The sequence below is a fragment of the Meleagris gallopavo genome, chromosome 5 (assembly GCF_905368555.1).
Source record: "Meleagris gallopavo chromosome 5, MGAL_WU_HG_1.1, whole genome shotgun sequence".
Classification (NCBI taxonomy): domain Eukaryota; kingdom Metazoa; phylum Chordata; class Aves; order Galliformes; family Phasianidae; genus Meleagris; species Meleagris gallopavo.
This window is the reverse complement of record NC_139408.1, coordinates 11,247,185-11,274,338: the sequence shown is the minus strand read 5'-3', so window position 1 is coordinate 11,274,338 and position 27,154 is coordinate 11,247,185. Positions and strand designations below refer to the sequence as shown.

The window sequence follows — 27,154 nt, the reverse complement described above, 5'->3', positions numbered from 1 at the left end:
ATTGGCCAGCCCTGACCCCCTCCCGGGCGTCGCGGAGTGCTCTGATTGGGCGGCGCCGCGCGCGGCGGCGTGATAGCGCGAGAGGCGGGGCGCCACCCTCTGAGCGCTGAGGTACGTGGCGGTCGCCGTGAGGCGGGGCCGCGCGCTTCTGGCGTCAGTGGGAGGCGCTGTAGCTGTTAGGCCTGGGGGTTGTGCGCTGTGTGGGAGTTGGGGGGGGTGGGAGGCAGCTGTCGCGGGCGGGCGCTCTATGAGGGAGCGTTGTGCCGTCCAGCCGCGGGCGGAGCGTGTGTAGGAAAAACTATTTTTAGAGAGTAGTTAGATAGTGGCTGTAATTTCTGGAATAAACCTTGATCTTAGTTGTGTCTACCGTGTGTTTTACTTCTCTGAGCCTGCAGCTTGTTTTTGAGCAGAGGTATTGTGTACAAATTCTTGGAGAACTCATATTACATGTTCCTGCTCTGCTAGCTTATAGAGTATCTGAAAGTCTCTTCTGAAGAATCTGTTGCAGCACTTCATGCAGATGAGAGAAATGACAGGGATTTGTGTGGTCCCAGCGAGGTACTTGTGCTGCCATCGGGTTTTCAGTGCTTGCTTACAGTGGGCATTGAAATTCCAGAGTGGTTTTGGAAATCATAGTTTCTGGCTTGAGCTTGTGGGAGAAAAATGGGAAAGTAAACTGTAATAATGGCATCTGTGGTAACAGACAGCTGTTAAAGCAGTAGGGCTGGTGCTGCTCAGTCCTTCCCTCTCCCAAGGAAATACTGTTCGTTACTATTCAGTCTTTTTCCATTCTGAAGCATTTTTTGCTTCAGAAACAGATCTGTGGTCAGCCAGCATTCTTTGTTAGCTTGTAGATGACTTTTGAGATGTGGAAGTGCTGGAATTCACTGAGCATGAATTCACGTGAGCACTCAGCGATCGCAATATGGCTTAATTGCAATAGCCTGAGTAGCCTCGTTGATGGAGCAGCTGAAGCAAGCATGCAGTGATACTTTTAGTTGAAAGCATGCCAAGAATATGTGCAAGAAGAACCTGCAAGCTTGCAGCTCTGTGTTCTCTGTGGTTTACCAGAGTGTTGCACAAGGAGTGCTGGTTGGGGCCACTCCTTTGGACTTGTCACAGGCTTTTCAAATATGACTAGTTCTTGGCAGGGGGACTCATCCTGACTGCGTGGCTGGAACCCAGTGCCAGCACCTACATGCTGTCAGGAGCAGCTCCTGCTGTATGCTCATGCAGGAAAGGGCTGGTGTTCTGGCTCATGTTTCACTACAAGTGACTTTGGCCTGCTGGGAATGCAATCACCCTTGCCTTTGCAGCCTGGTTTAATGTTAGAGCACAGCTAGGCTTTCATGATGTGGCTACCCCTCCTCTTGCTTTGAAGATTAAGAGAAAGTCTGTGCATCTTTTTCCCAGTAAGTGTGCCAGTTTAAGGAGCTCCCACCAAGTCCCCTTCAGCCAACCTCGCGGTGCTGTGCCACACTGTTTTGTGTTTGAATAGATGTTTGCAAGACTGCAAAATAAATCAGTTTGTTGCTGAGTATTTAAAACATGCGCTGCTTTTTTTCTGCCTCTGCTGGGAGCAGCAAAGAAGAAAATTAAGGGAGAGGGATAGAACCAATATTGGCATCAAAGGCAAAGTTTTGTGGAAGCATGCCCTTGATCTGATGGTAGTAGAGGACATCCAATGCAATTTTCTCTTGTGATGCTCTATGCTGAGCTGATCTGGAGTTCTTGAGATTAAAATATCTGTGGGCAACTTACACAAACAGCCTTTAAACCGTTAGGGTGCCCAGGCAGTGTTCCTATCGCTACTGACCTGATCAGTGTGTGAGATGCCCTGGAATGCAGGAAAATGCATCTTGGTGTATGTTGAGAGATTAAAATACACTCATATTAGTGCATTGTCCAAGCATGTTATGTTATGTGTTCCTGCTTTATTTCTTTTTCCTGCTTTCTTCTATTATGAGTTACAAGATGGTGATACGCATTATAATAGATTCTTCTTTTTCCAGCTTTTGCTTTCCCCCCCCTGCTTAATTCCTGTATTACTCTATGGGATTTTTGGGTCCCTTTAGCTCAGATCTCTGCTGACTTTGTCCCCTTAACTTCTAAAGCTGTTTGGTTTAGAATATGCTTTTTAGATTAACTGTTATTTCAGTTTCAACATGCAGGAAGTTGCAAGGTTTGAGAACTGCTTAGGAGTTCAGTATTGCAAAGGAGGCAGTTAATTTAATCTGATATTGAGAAACATTTTCTTAAATGTGGCATGGCAGAGTAGAAAGACTGTTGTAGGCTATCATTGCTGTGTTTATCCATTATGTTAAATGGGTAGAATATGAAGAGGGCTCTTGGATCCTAATGTGCTTATTTATTATTTTATTTAATAGAAGGTTATTGATATTTAGACTTGCATCAACAGAGCAGAGATTAGGTAGTCAAATGTCTCTGATGTGGGAGCCCTAAGTCCTCCTAAGACTTTCTCTTCTGCGTCTCTGCTCTGAAATGTGGAGACAGATGCTTCTTTTGGCATTAACAGTGGCAAATATTGTTTCTTCAAAGTGGATAGAAAGGCTAACTCATTAACAAAGCTTCTGTTTTAACCACACCAGCTGGTAATACCAAGGCTGTCTTGAGTAAGTGTTGATACTACTTTATTTCACCACACAGTCTGTCCACTGGAAGCAACAGTAGTGACAGAAGCCATGTTATAGCCATAGAATGCTTTTTCAGTTGAGTTAGGAAAACACTACTAGAAATGAAGGGGAGAAAATAAGCTTATTCTCTTTGCTTCTCTGACCACAGTAATGATGTTATTGAAAAAGTCATGCTTAGCTAGCACAGCATGTGGTTTCCTGTGATGTGTACAAGTACCTGCTAGCCACTGAAGTGAGGCTGCTGAGGTAATTTTCTGTTCCTCAACAGCAATGAATTAATACGTATAACCAGAGACCTGAAATGGAAATGAAACAGTAATGGTAAATTTAAGAATGTTGTGGTTAAGTGCCCAATTTGTCCAGTGCAGGGAGGCTATGGATTTCATATGAAAATGGCAGGCAAGAATGCAATTAATCCACTGCTGAGACTCTGCTGTGCCTCTTATTTGCTTGAGGAGGCACTGATTTCAGAAAAGTTGTGCGAGCTTCTGTTAGCTTAGTGTATGGACAAAATGTTTTCTTTTTCTTTTGTATTTAGGCCTGGAATTTTTCCCCAGTTTGAATAAGTACAGCTCACATCCTCCCTGATAAATACTACGCAGGTTTATCTGTGTATGTAAATAGTTGGAAATGCTTTATCTTCACTAATTTGTCAGTTAGGGTCATATTCTGACTTTCTGGACACTGTTCTGTACAAGAGTTATATATTCTGATGGGTGTTGGCTCCTGTTGTAACAAGGTTAGACTTTCAACAAAATTACTTCCTTACATTTAAGCCATGGTACAAATTTCCTCAGTAAAATGTATGCCCTAATTTAGCAGGATTCCTAAGTGAAAACTCAGCTTCAGGCTGTAACCAGTGCTTCTCAAATAAAAATGAGCTGTTTATATATGAGCTGTTTTATATATAATTTCTTAGTCTGTCTTTCCCTTAGGCAGGGAGGAATATTTGCCTCAAAATGTGCCAGATCTTTTGTTGTTGCATCATATGTTGATATTCTCACTCTAGTAGGTAGTATGTGGATCTGATTTATTATTTACAGTACAACTGAGATGCATTTACTAACAAATCTTTCTATTCTAGAACTGCAGTAGCTTTGTGTATTAATTTTGGCTACTACAAGCCAAATAAAATGTAGAACATAAGACTTTAGGGCAACTCAAAAACAGCAATTTGAAGTTGAAAATTGCTGTCACTTTTAAGGAGATCTTCCAGCCTGAGTTGAAGGAGTATTTCTAACTTGTTACCTTTTAAGAAAAGCCCTTCCATCATGACAACTGTTCTGAAACACAGCTTGAGATCTCTGCGCTCAGTAGTAGAAAAAAGCAAGCAACAAGTCTTGTAGTTCTAGAAACAACTAACAACTGAAAGTTATCATATCTGTCTTCTCTCAGGTCCCATGCTGTTGTAAGCCTTGCTGCTGCTTGGTATGGAGAAGACTTCCATCACTGATTTGACTACTTCAGGATTGTTTTCATGCTCTCTCTGGCAAGCTGGTAAGTACTGTAACTTTGTTTTCTGCACATACTACAGCTACTTCATTTCAGACTTTTAACTGAAGGGTGGAGAATTTCTGGGTGGAGTAGATTCTTGGCTATCTGGGGCTGTGCCAATGCCCCCTCCCATAATCAGTGGCCCATCTGGTGGTGTGACTGCAGCCAGGGGGTGGGATGTGTGCCTATCTGGTGGCTGGGAGTGCCTGCAGTTTGGTCTTGGATCTACTTCTCGTTACGTCATGTGATTAATTGGAACAAATTACTAGGTGGGTTGTTCTGGTCAGTTATTAGAGGCCTCTTCAACCTGTTTTGGTGTTAGTTATCATTAAATTACATGTAACATAATGTATTTATTGCATCTCTTGAGGAGCATTTTGTTAGACTAGTTAATTTGGAGAGGTGGGAATGAAATACATCCTCTAGCACTAAGAGAAAAAAAAAAAAGGATACAATAAAGATGAGTTATCCTTATTACTGTAAGTATTTATTCATAGTAGCAGGAACTCTAGGCCCCCTTTATTTTAGGTGCTGAACAGCTCAGGCACAGAACTAGACATCTTTATGAAACTTTAAGTCTAAACCCATCCTATGTTATGTCATCTTCTGCCTGTCCATTCTTGGACTTGTACTGAGTTGTCCTTCTGCTGCAGATTTTGTTGTGCAATATATTCACTTTTAGACTGGCTTTCTGAGTTTAAAATGAAAAATGTAAGAATTTCTGTTTCTGTGTATTGTAAGTAAAAAGTTCTGTGAATGCAGAGTTGAAAAGGAGGAGAATAAATGTTTTCATGATATAAAATTTTATTTACTGAATTTTAATATGGGGCTACTCTAGAACAAAAATAATATTAGTCTGATTCATGAGGCTACTATTGTAATTGGATGTGTTTTATAAATGCTTAATTAGATGTATCTGTTTTAAATCCAGCAGCTCTTGCACAGAAACCTATCAGTCAAATGACTTTATCTGGGAGCAGACGACGTCTTGGTACAGCAAAACTTGTAAGCATTTGTTTAGGTCCATGCCTACTTGTGAGTATCCCCTTGCATTTCTATCAGAATTATAGAAGATGTATTTCTAAACAAGTAAGTCAGTGACTCAGGGCTTATGGGTTAGAAGTAAGAGAAAAATGTCTTCCTTCACAATTTTACCATTATACTGATCAAAAAGAGACAGCTTTTATGTTGTAGAGGAAGATTATTTACAAGCACATTAATTAAAACCTGGTAAAAATGCATGGTACTGCAATGCAATGTGATCAGAGAAATGGTTACAGTCTTGTCTCCAAAATATTTATGCTTAGGACTGAGGTAAGACCTATAATGTATTCTGAACAAAAGAACAGAGTAAGGAAGCTTAGTCTGGGGGAAAAGAATAAGTCTAATTCCTTTAAAAGTAGAGGAAAAAATCATGAATACTAGTACAGTGCGTGAGGATAGCTTCCATCTTATGGTGATGTAAGAAAGCTGCAAAAAAGACAGAAGAGGAATGGTATCTTGCTTAAGGAGGTAAGATATCTGAGGTAATGCAATTTATTTTGCTGCTTAAACAGAATAGAGGGTGGCTTGGAAATGAGATGTGATAATAACAAATAGCAATAGAAACAAGAAGTAAAAGGTAGGCTGCTGTGGTTGCAGAAAGAAGTGTGTCATTTACAGCACTTCTGGGGCTTCTGATTTCCTTTAACGGAAACACTAGAAAATAGAACAAATTGATTGTAGTTAAGCATATGCAAAATGCGTATCTCATACCAGTCTAATGCTGAACAAGAAGTGGTATAAATTTCCCATTACCAGAAAATATGTATTTTTTTATTCCTGGTGCATTCTTAAATTTTCAAATCATCTGCAATTCATATAATACAGGCATAGTAGAGATGAGTAGCACCTGAGGATCAGGCAACAGCTGAATGCCTTCCAGATATTTGCAAGATTACAGTATGCATTTTTAAAAAGTCTATCCTTGATATCTACTGCTTTTCTGTCACAGAATCTGAAATAAGGCGTGCAGGTCTGATCCTGTATAATGAATGGCATGCTGTAGTTACATGTAGTTCACAGTTTCTCATAATACAAGAAAAAAGGCCATCAAATAAACTATTGGGTGACAGATTCTGAAGTATGTGCTATGAGCACTGTTACCTGTGTTTGGCTGGTTTGACATGTCTGCTCTGTGAAATTATCCTGCCATATGGGCTGGGTGGTAAATCAGAGTTAAAGTATAAGCTTTTTAACTGCTTTGCTGAGAAAGATGTGGTAGGGTCTAATGTATCCGTGTGATTAAAGTTCAGCACAGGCTCTTCACTTTCCTACGTGTTTTGTGCAAAGTACAGTTCTACTCTTACAGGTGAAAAGTGCTATTACATGGCATTATGAATCATGCAAACCAAAGGTCTTCATTTTCTATTAAGCTTTTAAATTAACGGTGTTTAGATCCTGATGTATTGAAGTGCAAGCAAAATAAGAAGTGCCATTAGCAGAACTTCAGGTTGTTAAGCATAGAAAATGCTTAGCTGAAGAATGACCAGTTGCATTAGTAAGAAAATCTCAAAAGAGAGGGAGAAGGACCTCTGAGTGCGAGGAGGTCAGTTGTGTTAGTAAGTACATGTGGGCGTGTGCATATGATGGCAGGACTGAGTGTGCATCTGCAAATGGGCACATGGGAGCTGTGTGAATGTAAAAAGGGATCAGTGGGAGTGCATGCTCATGAGCAGTGAATGGAAGCATGCACGAGTGTGAGCTAGCAAGCAGGTGAAAGTCTGTACTAAGAGTGTTTTTCAGGGAGTAAGGAAGCTGAGGATTTAAACCAGAATTTACCACCTTTCATTTTTATATGCTGCAGCCGTGCTTGTGCAGAAGTGGTTCCCACTCCCCAGTCCTCTGTGTGTCTGCAGCCTATTTGTTTTTACCTGTTGTTATTCCACTGGGAACGTGCTGAAGACTCAATCTTCCCTTGAAACCGTAACATTTCTGCTCTGCTGGCCACTTCCTTAATCTTTCCAGGCGTTCCATACTATAAAGTGAGCTCCTTTTTGTCTATTGTTTCTTCTGGCTACCCTGAAATTTGATATGCACGTTTGTCAGCACCGTTCTGTGGTTTTGGAAGTTGGAAGACATAAATTGGTGTTCTCATCATAACAATGAGTTAAACTGTAAGTGTATGCTTCCTCATGCTGGAAAAAAATGAACACACTTTAGCAAAAAGTATTGGTGTCCTTGCTGGGCCTCTGCATTATCTTGTTCCTGAAAAACCTGCTGAGGAAATTTGAAAGGGAGGATATGGTTTGCTCCATCCTGTGTTGGTTCGGATCCATCAGGAAACATTTTGTCTGCATTAGAAACGAAATGCTTGCTCTTCAGTAGCAGTATTATGAGCAAGAAGTGTAAATAATCTGTGGCAGCAGTGACTTTGTTATAGAAAGGGAAATCAATCCAACTTCTTTCTCTGATTAAACTTTAAAAAGGGATTTTTGCAGAAGGTGTGGCAGAGTGTTTTTCATTGATGTGCATAAACTCTAGCTAAGCACACAAATATTTTAAAAGTAGTTTCACTCTTTATCGGTCATAGATTGTACTTCATCAACTGGCAGTCTTTATTCTTTGTCAATTCCAACACATGTAAAACTGCACTACAAATATTTTTCCTTGCCCTAAAAAGTATTCATAAAAATCTGACTGGTGAGAATATTTGAAAAAGCATGGTATGTAATTCTTTTTTTTTTTTTCTGCCAAGCTGTATGTTTAGAAAATGAAGATGCAGACTTGTATCTACTGTAGACAAATCAAAGTAAATCATAATGATCTTGCTCAAAAAAAGCTACATTCCTGGAGCAGGTAAAAGGACAGACCAGTATAACATTCCTATGAATAGGTTGATCTTTATTTCAGAAGGCACAGCCTGTACAGACATTTCCTTTGACATCTAACTGGTCATTTTATTGAATATATCAGATTTGGATGAAAAGTGACCCAGGTGGGTCACAGACGGGCATTTGGAAGGAAAGGATATGGAAAACCTTCTATCGATAGAAAACCAGAGTTGCTACACACTCTTCCAACTAATTGTTGGAAGACCAGTAGCAAATCAATTATGCAACTAAATAGCCATCATGCTATTATGACTTAGATACTATTTCTGTTTACGGTTTAAATACAAAATATTTTACAGTAGATACTATTCATATTTATTGTGTGAGATAGGTGACAGTCAAGCCAAGAGTTTTGTAACTTGTGAAGCAAAGAAGTTATTCTACATTGTGGACCAAGCACCACACGGGGAAACAAGACACTGGAAGCTTTGATTCTGAGTTGGAAAACACTTTAAGACTGAGAGAACTGCACTGTGACTCAATGCCTAAGAGCTTCCTAGAAAGGTCAGTTAAGGGCTGCTTACTTTTCTGGTGTTGATGTTGGAATAAGGATAGCTGATACTGTCTGTCTTAATGGAAACTGTTGCAACTACTGGAAATGTTTACAGTTGTAAAGGGTAGAACTGATAGGAATGTTTGTGAGACATGCTACCTATGAAATGGAGTAGAATTCAGTGACAGTTCTTCTGGGGTTTACTTCCTTTGTTGCTTTTTCTGGCCTAATTCTCAAAGCACTGCCCTTCCATATGCTGTGCCCTCCACCAACTAAATTTTAACATACAGTGTAAAAGCTTTTGTTAGGAAGATAAACTGGTTTGCCTGAACAAGTGGGATCTGTTGTTATCAAAGTCTTTTCACAATCTCATGCTGCAGTTGTATAACTTCATCTAGGAGATTATTCAAGTTTAGTTGCCTCTTTACTGTAGGTCCAGCGGGCTTACCTAGCAACAAAACCTTTTCATCTCTAGCTTATCTCAGCCTCTCCTCAAAACTTCTTGTGCAAAAGAACACATGCAGGTCCTGCAAATACTGTGAAAGGGACATTCTTTCAAACTGCCTTTTTAATAATGACTGCAAACGTAGAGTTCCTCTTAAGACTCAAGTTTTAGGCAAGAGTTGATGTCTTCCGTGCATTAAAATGTTTTGATTTTTGTATCCCTAAAGGTTAGTGCTAACCACCATCAGGTTATTTAATTGCTTGAGGGTTTTCAAAGCCAATACTAGATCTTTGTAAATCCTAATTTATAGCAGTAGCCCAAAGCTTTCATTCCCAGTGCTTAATGGTTATAGAGTGACATGCAGCTTAACCATGGGTTTAATAAAAAAAAAAAAGCTTTCAGTACAAGCTCCACCTCTGTCATCACATCTGTCTGCCTTCTGACATTAGGCAAGCACTGTCTGTTTTTCAAGTCCTTTATTTGCAGTGGTGCTAGGCACACATGTACATGTAATAATAACAAACTACTTTCTGATATGTGCTGGCACAGAAACAGTTTCACTTTTTCTGCTCTGGTACTTTGGTTTTTTTCCTACCTTCTCTGAAAGCAATACAATGATTTTTGAGATTACATGTAACTGATTCCAAACTTCCAGGGAATCCGAGTTAGCAGTGTGATAACCCTGTTCATTTTGGTGCAAATAGAAAATGTGTGAAGCTTATTTTCCATTAAAACCAGATTAAAGAAGGATTCTTAAATGCTTTCAGTGTAAGCCCTCTACAGCTGTCAGGCTATCTGCCATTTTCCTTAGAATGTTGTATGATGACTACAGAACTCATGAAACTGTGATATTAAGAAACAATACAGAATTGAGAGTAGGATTTTAGCCTGACTATTGCAAAATGTGGGTTCTGTAGTAATAATTTCAGGACAGCAACAAAACTCTTTGAAATCTGTATCTTTGCACTTCAGTGGAAGCTGCAAGAACATACTGTATGCATAATCAAAGCCATCTCGGGGGTTCTCTAGGAGTCTAGGAAGATGATAGCTTCTATGTTTTTTGTATTTTGGGGCTTGAGAAAAATCCACTTCTATTTGACTTTAGAAGAAAGTATTAAAGTTTCTCTTAATCGAAGAGAGATCAGTGATCATCAGTACTGCATCTTTTCTGCTGCTTTAGAAAGTGTAGTAGCAGCAATTAAATGTATAATACTTCACTGCATGACATGGCTGTTCTGTAATCATAGAATGACTTGGGTTGGGAGGGACCTTAAAGCTCATCCAGTTCTAATTCCACTGCTATGGGCTGGTTGCTACTCACGAGATCAGGCTGTCTAGGGCCCCCTCCAACCTGGTCTTGGGGACCTCCAGGGAGAGGGCACCTACAGCTTGTCCTGGCATATTAGTCTTAATTTAAATTTCAAATCTAGAAAGGCTACTTCTTTATAGAAGGAAAAAATGACTTCTCACTTAGACCTTGCAGATTTTGGAAGGCTTTTAATATCAGGTAGGAGGTTTAAAAAAAAAAAAAAAAGGAAAAAGAAAAGAGGACCATAGTTGGATTTGTTCCTAATTACGTGAAACCAGGAAGAACAGTATGGCTTCACTAACAGAGTATAAACAAATAGCTGGAGAACCTAGCTGTTAATTAGGTTGGCATTTTAATAGTCTCTCACAGGTCAAAGATTCAGCCTGGTACCTTTAGGGGCTGCCAAAATGCTGCAGGTAGATTCACCAATTGATTCTAGAGAATTAACGCAAAGATAATTTTATTCTTTTCAGGCTCTTCTGTAAATGAGACTAAAAAAAAACATAAGCATGATCTTGATTTTTGCATTAATACTGCAGTACTGTCACTCCTGGCACGATGAGGAATTTCTGCTCTATTGAGCAGATATTCTAATGGAAATACTCTATTGGAAGCAATAATTGCTTTAAACAAAGCAAAAGGATTTTCTGTTTTAATGGAAAACCACTTGGACTGCTCCATACTTTCACCAAACACAAGCATTAACTTGAATACTTGCTGCACTGTAGCATATAAGGTATTGTAGTCAGAATTAGTCTTTGCCACTACATTGAAATGCCGTACTCTTATCTGTGTTCTCATTCATATCCTTTAGCTATTCTTCAGTATGTTTCTCAAGCAAAGGTCTGTTGCTATTTAAAACTTAGTATTACATTTATACTTAGAAAATATGTAGTTTTCTTAATGCTAATACTAGGTTTGCAAGTGCTTCAGTACTGCTCTTGATTAGGATGAATGCTGTATTTTTTTTTTTTAACGACCTGGTGTGTCACATTGTAGAAGAATGACTATAAATACTGAGACTTGATGACCAGCTGATTTCTCCAACTGACTTCTTGGATGGTGAATTCTGTTCATAACGTGTTCTGCACACTTATGCTTGGGTTCATAGAATCATAGAATCAAAAGGTTGGAAAGGACCTACAGGATCATCTAGTCCAACTGTCCACCCATTACCATTACTACCACAAACTATAAACCATATCTGTTAGCTCCTCATCCAGATAAACCTGGTCCTGATAAGATTTCTTATAGATTCAGTAGGATTATTCTGACAGGTGAGGAACATCTATGAAGACAGAGTTAATAATGAGACTGTGTGTGGTATGCTGATGAGCAGTCCTTGAAGTTCTCAGTGAGTAGGTGAATTCATAAACTCACACTTCTTCTTCTCCCACACACACACTCTGTCTTAAGTTGCTCGGGTGAGTTGCAATGTGTATTAATACTGTTCACTTGTCTGCCGGGTGCTAACTACTGCTGTCCTTTCTAAAAAATCTTCCACTGAACTCAGAGATCAGTTTTATTAACACAATATTCAGTTTTGTCCTTCAGATGCATGGATGCCTTTCTGTGCATTAATGTAAACAAATGCAAGCAGTAATAATGTGTCTATGTACTGAATAATGTGTACTATTGTATGCAGTACCCTACTCTTACATAATCATCATTCCTAAGCACGAGATGCTTATTTACCAATTAAAGCATCTTGGCAATGATTTTGAGCAATTTGAATTACTTCCACTGCTTCCAGCATCCATTAGATAAAATCTTGAGTTTGAATCATTGAACTTTAACCTGGTAACCAGTTTTACTAATGTCCTCCAGGAAGCACATTGTGCACTTAACTTCCCCTGTGGAAACTACAAAAAAAATTGTACACCAAAATACAAGGATTAAGGGCCAAGCAAGCCCAAACTAGAATCAGACTTGGACAGAAATATGAAAGCTGAGCTCATTGAATGCCTTTGATACGATAATTTCTTCAGTGTTATATACTGTGTGATTATGAACAAGTCTATGACATAAACAATTGTTCGTTCTTTCTTAAGGGTAGAATATTTCCATTGACTTACAATGCTTAAAGAACTGTGAAGTCATGTTACTAATGAACGTGGGTTTACTACAGGGAGCCTCATGCAGTTAGCTTGTGTCAGGATTTGGGCAGCTGGAGGAAGACAAGAGTAGCCTTTCACAGGATAACCTGCCAGAGATCACTGTGGAAGTCTCATGCTGTAGGATTTCTACATCTGTTGCTGATTTTATTTTCTTTTAATTCTTTGACACAGGGCAGTTCTAGCAAGTAGTTGGTATGAAGCTTTATCATCCTCTGTCTTTGGATATCTGATTAAGCATGACTTGCTGTAATTGGGATTTTAAATACCTGATTTGCCACAAGTCTTCCCAATTACCTCTATTACCTTTACCCAAGGACTGATAGCTGTTCCCAGGGATGCGTCCTGTTGTCCACAGTTTTGCCCTCGGGTTATTCTGGCGTCATGCTTACATTAATTGTCCTCGCCATTGTATACTGTAAACTATCCCATGGTACCTGCAGAGCATGTTGCAGCACTGTCACAGATTCTGCGTGTGTTTTTTGTAACCTGCACTCCATTTTAAGAAGGTTCAAAAGCTTATTTCTATTCAAAGCTTTCAAATGATACCAGTTGTGCATATGTACGGTTGATTAGTCATTCCTATCCAAAGCCATTTCATATAATTTCTTCTCTATGTAAAATAAAATCACAAACTATTAGCAGTAAAGTCGGTAGTAAAGTTTAGGAAATGTTCTGTTCTTCAGTTCCCTTGTCCAGCAGCTCTTCTGGATATAATTTCCTTAAAAATTGTGTAAATATGAAATTGTTTTCTAGGAATTTGAAATGCCTGCCCTGACCCACTGCTGTAGAGATGTTTAAATTGTGTGGGACCTAACTAATTTTCTATGCTAAAATAGTGTTAATAGCAATAGTATTTTGGCTGCTCACTTACTGAAACAGGACCTGGGTCCAAAGAAGTTAGCTGAAGATTGTACTTCTGCTAAAAATTCTTATGTTTTTCTGATTGCAGATGGGAACACTGTTTGAGCTTAAATGTAACTCATGTATGTAGCTGAAATAATTTTGTGGCTTTTGGAAGCTATATGTGGACCTACACAGTGAAAACCTGGAGCTGTTGCGTAACAGTGAAACAATAAAAACATAACTATGGCCAAAGTTGTTTTTTCTCTCATTACCAACACTGATATCCTCTTTCGCACTGGAAGATCTCCACAACAAAATATTAGTAACTTACATCTGCAGATGTTAATTCAACAGTAAGCAGTAGGAGTTTAAGCTTGAATAGACACTCAGAGCAAGCAAAATGAGGATTGATAACAAAGTCCAAAATTGCCAAGGAAAAGCTTTGCGAGACTAATGTAGGAAATTATGCTGAATGCTCAGAAGGTATGTTTTCACAGAAAATGTATTTTCCTTCAGGAGTAGAAAAGAACCTGTCTCCCTCTGCTGGTTTTAGAGAAGAGAAATAAGTGCACAGACAAAAATTACAGCTAAAATTTTGATTTTAAAACTACCAAAGATTCCACAAGTGGTGGTTGAAACTTGTTGCCTTTAAGAGCTGTAGTCACCTTGGTGATGTTAGAACTTTAGCTGTCTTGATTACTGGAGACTGGTAGATTGCTGTAGCAGTTCAAGCTAATAGTTTCTAAATATATTTTAAAACAATTTATTTGTTTGCATCATTAATAAAAAATAATTAAAGATTAATTGTTTAGCTTCTAATTCACACATCACCTGATGCCATAGCTTTATGACTCTAATATTAGGCTGCTTTTCAAGAAATCTAGATGTATAATTTTCAATTCCTGTGTGGTCTGAGTTAGGGTATTTCATGAACATGCCTTTTTCTTTCAAACCTAAGTTCCTAAGCTACTCTGTCTGTATAAGTTAGAGGCCCTGAGGCTTTTCAGGACCACAGACCCAAGAAAAGCTACAGTTTGCCACCTGTGACAACTGCTTAGGGTTTCCTTGACTACATGGGGACTGTGATATTGAGGCTGAATGCTTTGGGATGAAGTGTAGGGCTGAAATGCAGCTGTGGGCTGTGCAGTGCCGTTGCCCTAGGCTGCTCTGGGAGGCAGTGAGAAGCCATGATGTGGTCACTGCTAACGAGAGTGTGCAACAGGATGCGGCTGAACTTCATGTTGCATTCCCACCCTGATGAACAAACATTTGGGAATTTCCTTGGAATAGATGTGCATAAAGTAAGCAGCATGTTCTGGTATGCAAAATGCAATCTGCTAAGAGATTTTTTCCTTGTTGGGATATGCTCTTCCTATTTGCAGAGGAAGCACGTTTGTCCTTTTAAAATTCCCGTGCTTCTACTAACAATTTCTCATTCTCAGAAAGGATGCTCTAACAATAGACACCGAGTTTACTGCTTCCAATTAGTGAAGGGCAAGTAGGAATTCCAGTACTTATATTGAGGCATTCATCTGTTAAATTTGGAAGGCTTACGTAAATGTGTTTTGGGCTGAGATGACAACGAAGGCAACTTTCTTTTGAAAGATGTTTGTACTTCCGTGTGTTTTGTCTTTGCCAAAGTATTTGTTTATGTTTTCATTGCATGTAGTTGGCCTTTTGATCTGGATATAAATAAAACTTCTTTATCCTAAAAATTGTTTTAAAAGCCATCTGCCAGCTGCAGTTTATGAGATTTCCAGTTAATCTCAGCATTAGACTGGTTATTTACACAAGGTGATTTGCTTTTTGCATATGTTATATCGGAGTTCTTTTGTGAAGTCTGAGTATTAAGGGCAGTGAGCACAGCACTTATTTTCTCCAAACATTTGAACAAATGTCCTCGTGTTTATTCTGCCTGTAATATATCATTTAAATATTAGTAAGAATGTCAGTAACATTATATGGATTTTTTTTTACTGCTTTCTTCTGTACGAGATGTTATGGTCACTAAGCACTTCCTGAAAACTCGCAGGGCAACTATGACACTGGAACAGTGTATCAGACAACATATATAGTAACAAGATAGCGAGACTGCTGGGACGTGCACCTTGTGCACTGCATTTACAGCCACATATTTGTAACTTCCTGTGTAAGAAATACTTTCAAGCTGACGTCGTGTTCTCATGTGGTGATGTACAGTCTGTAATTACCCACTGAGAAGGCAGTCTGCAGGCTATGCCATTGTTCCCTTTATTGACTCAGCTGGGGGTAGCGTCCTTCTTCCTAGAAGCAGGGCTCCCAGGGCAGGGCAGTTCTCTCTCTGGAAGCAGAACTGTTTTCCCTCCCCATCACTAAAAGCTAAGCTGTGGGGAATGCTGCTTGCCATCTGATGTAGGGTGGCTGTTTCTCAGGGCTGGCTGGTGCTGCTTCTGGAGGACACCTGTGCATGTGGTGTGGCTGTCACAGGAGCTATGGAAGCGAGGCCAACAATGCTGGCATGGGGGTTGCTCTCCAGTTTAAGGAGTGCAAGCAAGGGAATGGTGTATTCGGTTTGTGTGTAGAAAATCAGTGCCTACTTAACGAGAAGTGCCCTAAGAATATGTAAATATATTGAAAAAAGGATCGCTAAGAAGGGTGAGCTGAAGTTTTAAAATACATGCTAAGTACATGGAAAAATTCCTGTTAATTTTCCAAGGAATGCCTCAGAAGATTCTCTGGTAAACAGGCATGCAGATGGTCTGAAAGTCTGCAGTAGTCAACAGAAGGGACCAAATCATCTTCCTTTTTGCTTCTCCTGTGGTTCCTATTTGCCCCAGTGGCACTGCCGTGCACTGACTGATGTTATGGTGCACTTGGTATATCGAACAGTCGTGGTCTGGTTGAAATTGCCAGTTAAGACAGCTGCCTTGTACTCAGGCTGAGCGGATTAACGCATGTTTTCTTCGTGATGGATTCATTGATGTTGTAGCTTGTAAGTGGATGCTTTTCACTCGTTTTCCGTGTTTAATCATGTGTTTTGTATTGTTTGGAACTTAGTGTATGAAGTATGCTTAGTAAACGGGACCGGATTACTGGAGGCGGTACCCCCTGACTGGTAGCTACTGGATAGCACCTAGGAGCGTTCCGTGCGGAGCGCCCGTACGCCAGCAGCAATCCAGAGGGGCGCAGGTGAGGCGGTGACCGGGCGCGCCCCGCCCATCTCCTTACAGCGAAGCCCCGCCCCTCTTCCCGCCCCGCTGCGCGCCAGCGGTGGGGGCCGGGGCCGGAAGTGGGCGCGCGGCGGCGGCGCTCCGAGAGGGGGGCGACGAGCGCGGAGCGCGCAGCCTTGCAGCCTGGCGGTGGGGGCAGGAAGCGGAATGGCCGCGGGGCGGCGGCGCCGCTGCGAGGTGGGTGGCGGGACGCGGCTCCGCTCCGCGCCCTCCCGCCGGCGTCCTCTCGCTTCTCGCTCCTCGGGGGTCGCGACGGCGCGACCCTCGGCCTCGGCGCGGCGCCGCCCGCCGTCCTGGCGGATCCGAACGCGGCTGGCGGCGCTGCCCCGTCGATAGGGGCCTGCGGCGGAGCGGTGCGGGCGCAGCCGGCGTTCCCGGGAGCGCGGGGCTTCCCGCGGGTGGACAGCGGGGGGTGGCGGCGATCGGGGGCTGCGTCTGGTCCCGGGAGCGCGGGTACGGAGCCCCGGTAGTAGCTCTTGTTGTTGGCTGCCTGCGTGGTGTTACTTTGGGACGGAGCTGAGGGTGGAAGAGAAGCTCGGCGCTGTTTGCGAGAGTTCGTCGCGCGGTGCGCGGGTGGTGGGGATGGATGGTCTGCGAAGTATCCCGAAGGGAAGAGGCGGGCGGGGGGGTGAAGTAACCGCCAGCGGCGCTCTGCCCGCGGGGTTTGGGGCTCCTGGGGCCTGGCCCAGCGCCTCAGCGCTGCCAGTGGGCCTGGGAAAACTTCCTTTGTGCTGCCCGGCACGGGCTGATGGACTGCAGCTGGGGGCAGAGGATGCGGCGTCCACCGGGTTCATTAAAAAAGTCAGAAACAAGTTGTGGCGAAACTACCAAGAATAGGTGGACAATAAGAGGAAATTGCATAGAAGGTGAAGGCAGTAGGAGAAAGTGCAGGGAGAAGCCAAGTAACAAATGTTTGACGTTGCGGCCTTCTGTAGAATAAATTAGAGCCTGGCCCTCTTTATGCTGTGTTGTGTTTGGAAATCTTTTACATAAAGGCAACTGTATTTAAAAAAATATATATACACAGGTCTCAAGAAAGGAAAAAAAAAACACCCTACTTTTTTCCTGGTAGTTTCATAAAATAAACGTGACCTACTTAATCACAGCGTACAAGTACTCCTGGTTCAGAAACTTGAGGTTCCTCTTTTGGGATGTTGTTATAGTCACGAATATAAAGGCTCATCAATACAGTTAACCAGTGTATAATACATTGCTGATTTAGTTTTGTGTTTCTTTTTTTTTTTTTAATCTTTTTTGGCTAGCTCTGTACAGCAACAAGGGAAATTGAATGCCTTTAGTAGAAAATGACACCTTTCAAAATGCCAAGTAAATAATTTTTTTCTGAATATGTGCTCTTCTGTTTCTTGCTTCTCAAACTGAGTGAAATTGCAACTTGGGGTATTCTTTAATCATATACTGCTATTATAAATTTGTTCCTGCTCTCTATCTGAAGAAATTTGAATTCAGAGCATACTTACAAGCATAAATAAGCTGGGGTGATGTTTAGGATTTTTTTTCATGTTAGGTTTTGGGGTGGGACTAAAACTAGACCAGTATAGGACTAGTTAGAAAAACTAATGCTATCAAGAGTTTGAATGTAATTAGAGAAGGGTTGCATATTGTATGTGTTTTTGATCCTGATCAATCTGAGGGTTATCTGTGGAAGCTTTAAAAAAAAAAAACAATGAAGTAACATTGATCGGTAGCATGCTGTAAGCATAACATCCTGTGTTGTTTTGAGGTCATGACATTGAGATAAAGATATTCTGCTTTTGAGACTGCGAGTAATGATTGCCTCTTAGTGTTCACAGTTAGTGCAGAAGTTACTCTAGGATGGATTTATTTTTTGACTAACACAACAAAATTAAAAAGGGGTGAAAGTAGCACAAATGTGAAGTGTTGGCTTCGCAGCAGTTTATCTGTAAATATATTCCTTTACCGTAGCTGTGGATGTGCAATTACTTACCAGAACCAGAGGTCAGTTTTTATCAGCAGTGACCAATAACATCAGTCATCCATCTCATACAGCATTCATCCAGCCCCTTTGTACATGGAAAGGCTGCAGCAGTGTCAGTTTCTTCAGAAGAATGCAGAAGTTGTTTTCAGACTGGGCAAGTCATTGAAGGAAATGTTTCTAAGCATGCCAGTGCTATATAAATCTCATTTGTTCTATAAGTGATTCAGAGTAAAAATCTTCCTCAAAGTTCACATTAAAGAAAAGTCATGGGAAATATTACTTTTATCTCTACTTTTTAGTAGAAATGCAATCTGCACTTATGTACTGCAAAGTAATTTGTTTGTTCCAAGTGGTAGTCACTTGGGAATACTTTCATGGAGAATTTGGAATAGAGAGAGGAAGTGTGTCTGCACATTTCATGTAGCTCATACTTTTCAGGTGCTTAGCATTGAAATTATAATGTCACATCGATCTGTTTAAAAAAGAAAAAGCTGGGAAGCCTGCAGTCTGTAGCACATGAGGACCTTTAGATATCTGTGTTGAGACTGTTGCCAGCTCAGATCTAGAAACTGGTTGCTGTGTGCTGACCTTGATGAACTAACTCAGTGTGCACAGTTGGTAGCTGGTTGCTGCAGTGTTGCCACTGATGTTGGTTGTTTTAGCAGACACATCAAGAACAGGTGAGTGCTGATTGATACACTCTTTGAATAGGTTGTTGTTGCAGCAGCAAAGTACAAGGTGCTGCCTAGTTTACCTGAGGCCAATGAACAACTCAACAGATTCCTGGAGGAAAAATCCAACTTGGGTATTAAATATTAGAGAAGTTATCTCAGGATTCAGGAAGCCTTTGAGCTGCTAATTAGTGGAAACTAGAAGAGTATTTTGAGGAAAAGTTATTAAGTGCTTGTTTTGTTCCTGTGCACGTCTGAAGCTACCCATAGAGACACGGGCAAGATAAACTTATAGTCTGACACGATATAACCATCCTGTCACCTTTCTATCTACCATTGTAGTGTTTTGTTTTTGTGCTTTTTTTGTTTGTTTGTTTTTAAAAATAATACATCCTAGAAGCATTTCAGTATGTACAGCTAAGAGGTCTGTGTAAACAGTGCGTTGGCTTGGTCAGTAATCAACAACTGTTTAATACTTTCAGACATACCAGGTTGGTGACTGAGAAGCATCAACCAGTTGTAACTGAAACTGTGCAAGTTCCCTGCCTGCGGGGAAGCTTGTCTGCTGAAGCAAGTGGCAGAAGTAATTTGGCTCCTGCAGCAGAGCTGTGTTTAGTTAGACTGGTATCAATAGAGTGCTGCAGAGGTAAATCCATACTAGAACTGTGATGGCAAAGTCTTCTCCATATGCTACTATTCTACTTTTTGTTGTGTTAAAGGTGCATAGAGTTGGAACAGGGCAGGAATTCTGTGCCCACAGTGAGTGTCCTCGGTTATTGCAGAAGTTACTCTAGGATGGACTTGTTTATTTTTTGACTAACACAACAAAATTAAAAGTGAGTAAAAGTGGTACAAATGTGAAGTACTGGCTTCACAGCAGCACGTCTGTAAACATATTCCTTTACTGTAGCTGTGGATGTGTAATTACTTACTAGAACTGACTCTGCTTTGAGTGAGAGGCTGAGCTAGACACCCTCTGAGGTCCTGTCCAGTCTGTTGTTTTCTGTGATTGTATATATGTGACATTTTAGAAAGAAATTATTTTGAAAATTGATTAAATTGTGGATTACTGAGTGAATTATTCAGATGGGAATCAAGTTATTTGGGGCACTGGCATTGCTTAAAAAGACGCCATGCCCTAAAGCACTAGCTAATATTGATTCTGTGTGGTGTATTTCTCACTATACGTGGGTTTTCAAGTGCACTTTGAAAGGAGAGATTGGTGGGAAAAGTGCATGAATCGTATGGCTGATCTGGAGAAATGCACAACTTTAGAAGTGGTTGAAAAGCAGAAGAAACCATTTAAACGTTCTTAAAATAAACAGGAGTGGATATGAAAACATTATTCTGTAAGAAGAGACATTGCAACAGAACCAAAATTCTTAGCCTTTGTCTAACAATGCTGGTAATAGGCTTGGCTGTAAGGGATGGAAAAAGTCTTGACTGAATGCAGTGGAGTGAAACAGCCTGGGATGCCATCGGTTTCATGATTGCTTTTTCTGGTATCTGCATTTATGAAGTACTGTGAAGGAACAGAATTGCAGGTGTAGCATCAGAGAGTGAGAACAAAATGGGGTGAAATATGGAGATATAAATGTCAGTAAGTAGTTTTACAGCTGACAAAATTGATGTTAAGTTTCCTGTTGATCTGTGTCCTCAGTCTTAAGGACATCATGGAATGATTCAAGTATTTATAAAGACTCTTCCAGTAATAAATCTGTGATGTCCAATAGTGTAAGCTCATGCTACTGTTTTCTTCAGCCCACTATTGGCTGCCTTCAGTTGCTTGATTTTACGCAGCCTAGTGGAATTTAATTAAGATCTCTATCTCTTTAGCGGACAACTGAAATGGTAATTGGGCTCAGAATTTGGAAGGGGGAGTGTAACAGCACAGATATGCCAAAGAAGCTCATAGACTTGCCGTACCTAATCTGTGTGCATCTACATCCACGGCTGGAGTGGCTTGCAGTGGCTAGGGGTGTGAGCTGCTGGTTCAGAAGGGGAAGAATGTGTTATGGCCATGAAGAACATCTGTAGGTAGCTACAGCCGCCTGTGTTGGCATTTGGCTGGACACTGTGGTGGGTGCTTTCTTGGAAATGTTGTTTGGGAACATTAGTCAAAAATCCTGATTGAACAATCTGACAAAGGATGCCATGTCTAGAATCTTCTGCATAATGCTATGGATGATAACTGACCAAAGTAATTGAGTTCTGAAGTGTTCTCATATCACTGAAACAGCTGATGCTGTTTTTTTTGTTTGTTTTCTAAGATATTTGTTGCCAATGTTGAAAGACTTCAAAGCATTCCTGGAGGTTTCCTATTCTGGTATTAGAAACGCCCTATTCTTACTTAGCTATTAAAATCAGAAGCTTTGTGATAAAATTGTACTTTCTGGATAGAAGTGAATTTTTAAAATCTAAAGGAAGATTTAGTAGTTGTTGGTCTCACTACAGTTGTTTGGGTATTTAGCGGCTGAATGACTGGAGCAAAACAGAAGGGAACACTGATCCAGAGTTTGTGCCCAATTAAAAATCACACCCTTATTTAAATTACTGAAACCATCTTTGAAGATTCTCTGGACAGGATCTGAAATGAAATGGATTCAACCTTTTCAGCCAACGGTTAATCTCATCTCCAAGGAGGAATCTTCCAGTTTTGCTACAATGAGTTACTTCAAGGAGCTGCTAACTTTTGGTGGAGGTACTACACAGTAGAACTGTAGTGCAAACACTGATCTTTCGGGCTACTTATGTACACCTTATTGAAACCCTTGGAACTAATGGTATTTTTAGAAAGTGGACGTTTTGTCTGTTCCAGAACTTGCACATTGTCAGTAAATTGAAGAATGTTTCTTTACAGTTTATTTGCAGTAATTTACGTTTTGTATCAGGTGTATCTGCAGCACATAAGTTCTTCCAAATTAAAGCAGTAGAAAGAGGTTGTTTTTTTCTTTTTTGTTGTTTTTTTTTTTTTTTTAAGAGACAAAGCTATCAATCTGATTTTATACTTATTGCTTAGGCTGTTTGTTTGACTTTGAAAATCTTTCTAACAAATAAACAGTTTACTTTGAGGAGAATGACCATGGAAAAGGGAATAATTTCAAGCATGGAAAACCACTTAATACCAAAGGCATGCTTGATCTGCAGCCTGTCACACCAGTAAACAATCTGCTTTTTTCCTAATTTTTAATGTTCCTGGAGACCATTATGGTATTAGATGCATGGGAGGGATAAGCATTGGAAGCTTAATGCATATTCAAGAATTAAAATATCTGGTGTGTTAGCTGCTGTGTGTACATGAAACAGAATAAAGCCTTTGTTCTCTCAAGCATTGCTGGGCTGATTTCTCTGCTTTTTGCTGTATCTTCTGTTTTCAGCCACTTAATGCATAGTGATCATACTGTCAGAATCTCTTCTCAGTTAACATTTTGTCATACTTCCTTCCCAGTGCTTCCCCCACCCCCTCCAAATCGCCCTCACTACAAGTCTGTAAGTAACTCATCTGATTTACTTAATTTGATGAAATATCTGTTCCGTTTTCTCACTTCCTAGCAATCTGTGAATGCATCTGGCTAGAATAGAGGGCTTTTGAACATCAAAGTTCCTGTGTTTTTTCTTGGTAAGGAGTTTTCCTGCTGTGGCAAATGTGTTGCTATGAATTCCTTTCCAGGCAATTAGTACTTTCCATAGTATATTACTGCCTTCTTACTTTGCTGAAGTTTTTCCTGCTATTCTGTAGAACTGCTGCTGTTTCCGCTGCTCTGCTAATTCTTAGGTTTGCTGACATTCAGTGACAGAAAGATGCTTTAAATCTGTTTAAGTTAATGGCAAAATAACCACAGGGAGTTTTTGTGGATACTGCTCTTGTTTTGAGGAAGCTCTGCTTGAAGGCTTTATAAGGAAGGCAGGAAGCGGTCTGACATGTTATCGTTGCTTCTGTATTTAGTGCTGGAACTCCAAGAAGTTTGTGCACCCATGTGCGATAGCTTGTAACGTGTTTCTGAAGAACGAAGTACAAATAGTATGAACTCTGTGCTTGTTTAGCACTAGAACAAACTATAAGTAGAATGCCAAAAGTCTTATTGTCATGCTTTTGCTTTTTGAGAAGCAAATGTTTGTGCAGCTCGGCTTAAGTGGAGGAGTAACGTGTCCGTGAGCAGATGGTGAGATTACCTCTGCCTGAGGTGGCGGGATTTGTTTCTAATATAGACATCCCCTGTTCATTTAGATAGGAAACCTATTGAGATTAGTCTCCGTCATGGCAGAGATGTAATGTCCCGTATGTTCGTTCTTACTAAAAGTCTGCACGTTTCTCATTAGGAAAAATAGCTTCATGGTTCAGTTTTGTATGAATGCTGGAGTAGTGCATATGTAGACACTTTTCATTTTTGTGTAAGCCTCTGAAAATGAAGATGTTCTTGAAATTAATTTCAATCCTGTGCAGAGGCTTTGATCTGAGGGAGATTGCCAGACATCTTTCTGCCTATCTCTTAAAAAGAGCACTTGGTTCCTTTGAAATTCTGAGTAATGAGCATTGCTCTATTAAATAAAATGACATGGCGATACACAGATACTTGACTGAGTAAGTGAACTTCACACTCTAAATGTCTGAGTGCATTTGAATACATTTAAACGTGAATACATTAAAACACCACCAACGAAGTGCTACCTTTAGGGAAACTGCATGGCTGGAGTCGGAGGAAGAGATCTGTGGGTTTCTCCCCTACCACGTCTGATCAAATACTCTCAGAAAATATTGTATTTGAAGTGTTTGTCTGATTCTTCACGGATTCGAAAGAGAAACGTGCCTTTGAAGGTGATCAGATGGACTGCTGAAAAGTTTGTTTTTAAGTGGTTGCTTAGATTAGCGTGAGGTAGTTGAAGGGAATGATCCTAACTTCAAAGATACTCCTTTTAGCTCTGTATATGCCTTCAGCTGTTGCAGAGGTCTGCTGATTTCTCAAGGTACGGCCCCTAATGGTTCTGGTTGCTCTTTTTCCTGCATCCGTGGTTGGAACTGAAACCTTCTGAGTGCTTGGGTAGTTCCTTACTTTGTCCCTTCTCTTTGTAGATTGTGAAGAAGTTTAAATATTGCTAGCAGTCTGCCTTTGAGTTTAGGTGAATGCAAATTCAGAAGTTCAAAGTGGAGCTCGTCTTTTTAAGTGAAAATGTTGGCTGCTGCAGTGTAGTTAACATTAGAAGGTAGGCTTGCCTTTTCTTTAGTGACCTTTATGTCTAAGGAGCTTCTGATCTTCTCTCATGTGAATGTACCGTTTAAAACTGGCACGCAGGATGAGGTTTTGCAAAAGCTATTGTAAAGTTATCAGATGTTTTTAATTTTCAACTGTTGAAAAACTGCAGGCAAATTTATACCTGTTTTAGAAGTGTTGGAGGACAGGACTTAAATACAAACTGTGTGTGAGCACAGAGCAGTGAATCTTTACCTGTGGGCATGGCTCGCTGAAACAGAAGCTTCTTGAGAGGGGGAGGCTACTTGGTGAGCAGAGATCAAAGCTGTTCATTTCAGTAGAAAAATCAGGCTTCCTGGTTCTTAGGGAGCCCAAGTTATTGTTCTTTGGTTTATATATGGTTACTTTGAGGGCCATGTAATCTCGGTGTCTTTTCTCCTTCAGAAAAATCACTTGTCCTCATTGGTGTTGTTATCAGTGAGCACCAGAATGCACTGATAACCTTCACAGTTGTTGTCCAAATAGTTCTCAGCTGTCTTAGCAAGTGTGATCCTATTTCCATTTGTTTGAATAAAATTCAGGGAGAAGATCCAGCTGCTTTTGAGAATCCTTAGGCACTTTGTGCTGCTGCTGCTTGGAAAAGCCAGGTAGGAATTAATAAGAGAACATCATAAACTGGGAAGAACAGGGTGTTCTTGCTTCTGAAAATTTGACATTGGAATCTTAACCAGCTGGAAGCTAATGAAGAAATTAAATCCTGCTTAGATATCCAGGTAGTCTGAATAGCTGGTGCAAAGCATATTAGGCTTCTCATTTGACTGTTGTCTGTGGCTAGTGGGCTTAGATCGTCTACAAAATACATCTTGAGGAGAAGATGGAGAGAGACTTGTGTTAGCAGGAGGATAGTAACTAAGTGAATGTTGCTGAAGGCCTGGAGCTGTGCTCAGCAGCACTGTGTTCCTCATGAGTTCCCTGATGCATTCAGCACTCAGCTGTGCCAATGGGCAGCAGGTGGGACAAGACTTCTTTTTAGAGGCAATAGTTCTGGCTGTGATGAGTCGGCTGGATGTGGCTCTGAGCAGCCTGGTCTGGTGGTTGGTGACCCTGCACATAGCAGGGGGATTGAAATTTGTTGATCACTGTGGTCCTTTGCAACCCAGGCCATTCTGTGATTCTAACTGTGCAGCCTAATTTAGTGAGGGAATGGATCTGATGTCTGCTTTTTACTATAGATTTCCCCTGCACTGGCAAGGAATGAATTCTGTGTCATGGGGTGGATTCATACGAGTCACCACCAAAACTCCTCTTCAAGATTTTATTATCCAGGACTTCAATTGTGTGGTTTTCAGTTTTTGTTTTTTTTCTTAACTGTATTAGTCTGTCACTATTTCAGTCTTTGTTAATCAGCACTTTTCTGAAACCTACAAAAGAGAGCAGAAACTTCAAAGGCATGAAATGTTTCTTTAGCACAGTGTTGATTTTTGAGATATGCTGTACATTGTGGCCTTAATGCTTTTTAAGAGAGCTATTAAAAAGTCAAGTTTTAGGTTGTAATAGAGAAGTTACATTTGCTAGCATTCATCATCTAAGTAAATTTAATTCTTTAGCTAACTTACATGCTGCTTTGTTTTGTCTTTCTTTTTTTTCTTATACTAGGTGGTAGCTCTGTGTTTAGGAATTCTCTTGTTTAAAACAGTGGGGGGTTCTTTTTAAAGCTAGAATGAACCTTTCCTCCCCTAGCTTATATCTAAGGAGTATAACATTGGTGTGGAAGGATTATGGTAGCTTTTAATTAAGTAGATGATAAGCAACTGAGTTGTCTGATAGTACTTTGGGATTTAGTCCAGTTAAGGTCAGAAAAACATTGTATTCCTGAGCTGCCAGGGCATCTGTTCAGTTTGAGGTATGCCTTTCAGTGCTTTGCACTAAAATATTCCTATTTCCTAAGGGAAATCACTTGACCTAGGAGCATGTTGTAGGCATTACAGATACAAATGTCATTTTGTTTGTTTGTCTACTTTTTGATACAGGTTGAGATGTTATAAAAATTGTCTGACTTCTTACTGAAACAGGCTTTGTTTAAAATCGAAGAAGGAGGAAGATCTGGTAGGGGAAAAAAAAAAACAAAAACAACTACTTTTCCTTGAAATCTTTTGGTACCTACAACATCAGTTCTGGTTTCATCTCGATTTTTGAGTGATTTGACCTGAATTTGTTTTCAGTCTTAGCTGAAATATAGAATCTTTTATAAAGATGTCTTTCCTTCATAGGATAGGCATTGAAATGAAGTAGATCAAACAAAAAGTTGGCCAGAGTCTTCAGGAATTTAAAGAATCTGTTAGAAATCTGTTAAGAATTTTGCTGTCTGTGGCCAGTCGGCAGAAGTACAGTCAGTTTGTCTGGTCTGATTCAAGGAGGAGAAGAATGTCTAATTGGTGTGAATAGAAGGCAATATCTATATATTTAATAATTATAACATTTATTATATATTATTTCATGCAGATACTTTTTTTTTTTATTTGTAGATTATTGCATGATTTAAACCCACAATGATTTACCTCCAAAGGGCACATTTAGTTCAGTGTTTAAATGAGGATTGCTGTTTACATAACCCTCCTAGCAGAAACTCATTATTCACGATTTTTATCTTGCTACTTGATATGCAGCTAGCTGTTGCTGGACGACAGCTTATCTCCTGGAGTCAACTCTACCCCAACTGCATTTAAAAGCTGTAGAAATAATACTGAAAGCCAGCACGGTTCTTCTGGCGACCTGTTGTAAAATTATCTTAATACAGAGGCATAGATATTGTGGTGAATGCAGGAAGCAGCATAATAGTGCCAAGCACAGGATTGGAATTGGAGGAATGCAAGATGTCATTTTCTTGGCAATGACCCTGTG

At 40.3% G+C, this 27,154-nt stretch overlaps 1 protein-coding gene across 2 annotated transcripts in view; it reads left to right on the top strand.

Moving 5' to 3' along the window:
* The first annotated feature begins 16,438 nt into the window (after positions 1–16,438).
* Positions 16,439–27,154, top strand: part of PIK3C2A (phosphatidylinositol-4-phosphate 3-kinase catalytic subunit type 2 alpha) — a 49,691-nt gene continuing 38,975 nt past the window's right edge. Inside the window, exon 1 of one of the 2 annotated variants that reach the window (XM_085224238.1) lies at positions 16,439–16,613. The gene's annotated coding sequence lies outside the window, so the exon portion shown is untranslated. The remainder of the gene's footprint in view (positions 16,614–27,154) is intronic. The other variant, XM_085224236.1, reaches the window with a different exon arrangement.